This window comes from Pteronotus mesoamericanus, unplaced genomic scaffold, assembly GCF_021234165.1.
Source record: "Pteronotus mesoamericanus isolate MK-2021 breed Mesoamerican mustached bat unplaced genomic scaffold, CSHL_Meso_final contig_502, whole genome shotgun sequence".
Lineage (NCBI taxonomy): Eukaryota > Metazoa > Chordata > Mammalia > Chiroptera > Mormoopidae > Pteronotus > Pteronotus mesoamericanus.
The window spans coordinates 2202625-2204659 of record NW_026555187.1 but is presented as its reverse complement, the minus strand read 5'-3'; positions in this window follow the sequence as shown (position 1 = coordinate 2204659).

The following is a 2035-nucleotide window of genomic DNA, read 5'->3' as shown; positions in this document are numbered from 1 at the left end:
CTTCCCGCCGCCGCCGCCGCCGCCGCCGCCGCCGTGCGCTCGAGTGACGGGAGCCTCGCGCCTGTCCAGGAGACCGAGAGTTGGGGAACGGGGGCGGGGCGTGCTCCACGAAGGAAGGGCCTGGGCAATAAGAGGGGCCGGGCCGGCTGATGGGGCGTGGTCTCTCCGGGAGAGGGCGGGGTCTGGTGATGGGCGGGGCAGGGGAGGACTGGGACCAGCTCTCCTGAGTAGAGGAGGGGCAGGACTTGTGGCAAGGTCTGTGGTCGAGTTAAGAAGCCGACAGTGTCTAAGGAGGGGCGGAAGATTGACGGGATTAGGACTAGGGGCTAGGCGCTGTCTACAGAGGGGCGGGACCTGGTTTGGGATCCCGCGAGGCAGAGTAAGCAGTTGCAGGTTGGGGTACAAAGGCGTGGCCATTGGAGAGGCGAGAGGCAAGGGTGAGACCGGAGAGCTGTGGGTGGAGGGGGTACAGGAGAGGAGGCTAGGAGTGGGGGCTGGCGGGACGGTGAAGTTCGGCTGGTCTGGGGCAAGTTCTGCTCCGGAAAGGGGAAGGGACGGAGCCTTGGTGGGAGATGAGGCTTGGGGAAGTGGTCCTTTGAGCTCTGAGAACCATCCCTCCCATCCCAGAGTCATTCCTTCCCCAAGACTTCCCTCAGATGGGGGAACTCTCACCCTGTGCCCCAGCCTGAAATCCAGCCCGTGTTTGAGCCAACCGGGTCTCTGTAAGCTCCCAGAGCTTTCGAGTACACCCCCACCCCACCCTTCGGAAAACCTAGAACGTCAGCCCTGGCTGGATTCAGGCTCCCAGGACCTTCTCTCCAACCCTGAGCCCATTTAGTCTTTCACCCTCTGAGTCGAAAAACCCTCCTTTGTGGAGCCTAAAGAAAGGCCCAGGGGTCCAGATGGGACTCAGAGCCCTCTGTGCAGTCAGCGCTCCTAGAAGAGGGTGAACACGGGCTGGGGACTCCAGAAGAGGAAGCAAGGGACCTCCTGAGTAGTCTCCTGCAGGTAGAATCAGACCCAAGTGATCTATGCCCAGCAGAGGGTCAAGTTTATAATAGATGCTCATTCATTTGTGCAAAAATGCTCAGGAGTTGACACTGCAAGTTGACAGACATTAGCTGCTGAAGGGCCCTACTGACCTCTCCAGCACACAATAAGCACTCAATAAATGCTGAATGCATGCGTGCATGAGCTACATGCATTCCCGGCAAGCTCTGCACACATACCCTCTCCCGCCTGTAATCAGCCACCACTCAAGCCTTTGTTCCAGATGAACCATATGCCGGCATCAAACCCTGCTCAGCTGAAACCTACAGCTCACACACCCGCCAAACACGCAGCTGCAGTCAATGGCATCCATATGCACACACACTTAATAAACACCCAGATTCAACCCACATGTCAGACACACAGATACACAGCTCAAGATCACTGGGTCCCTGGCTGTGTGCATACACAAAGCATGCTGCAGACACATGGTGCTGTGGGCACACTAGGTACGCCAAGATCACACATCACAGGACAGCCCGCGCAAAGAACCTGATGCAGGAGTGTACCTTGAGTGTTGCCTGGCAGGGGAGAGTGAGGGACAGGGCAGGCACCAATGAGAGGTGCTCTTGGTCATGGAGGGCCTCATGAAGCACTGCCGAGGCATTTTCCCTATGAAAAATGAGGAGGGGGGCTTGTTGGCAGAAGGGATGTAACCCACATGACAGTCGGGGCCAATATCTTGAATAAGAGACAATACTTAGGAATATTCTAGAACAAATGACAGGGCTCATTCAAGGGTGGTGGCAGGGCAGGGGAGGGGTGGAAAGTGCTCCTAGCCAGGAGGTATTCTGCAGGTAGTACCAACAGGAGATGCAATAGATGTATGTGGGGGTGAGGCAGAGGGAGGTCAGGGTTCTTGGCCTAGCCCAATTGCCTACCATACCTGGGATGGGGCACCAGCTGGTGGGGATCTGGACAGCCACAAAAGGTTACTGCACACCCTCATCCAATAATGATGACCTGTGGTCTGGCAGACCCCACA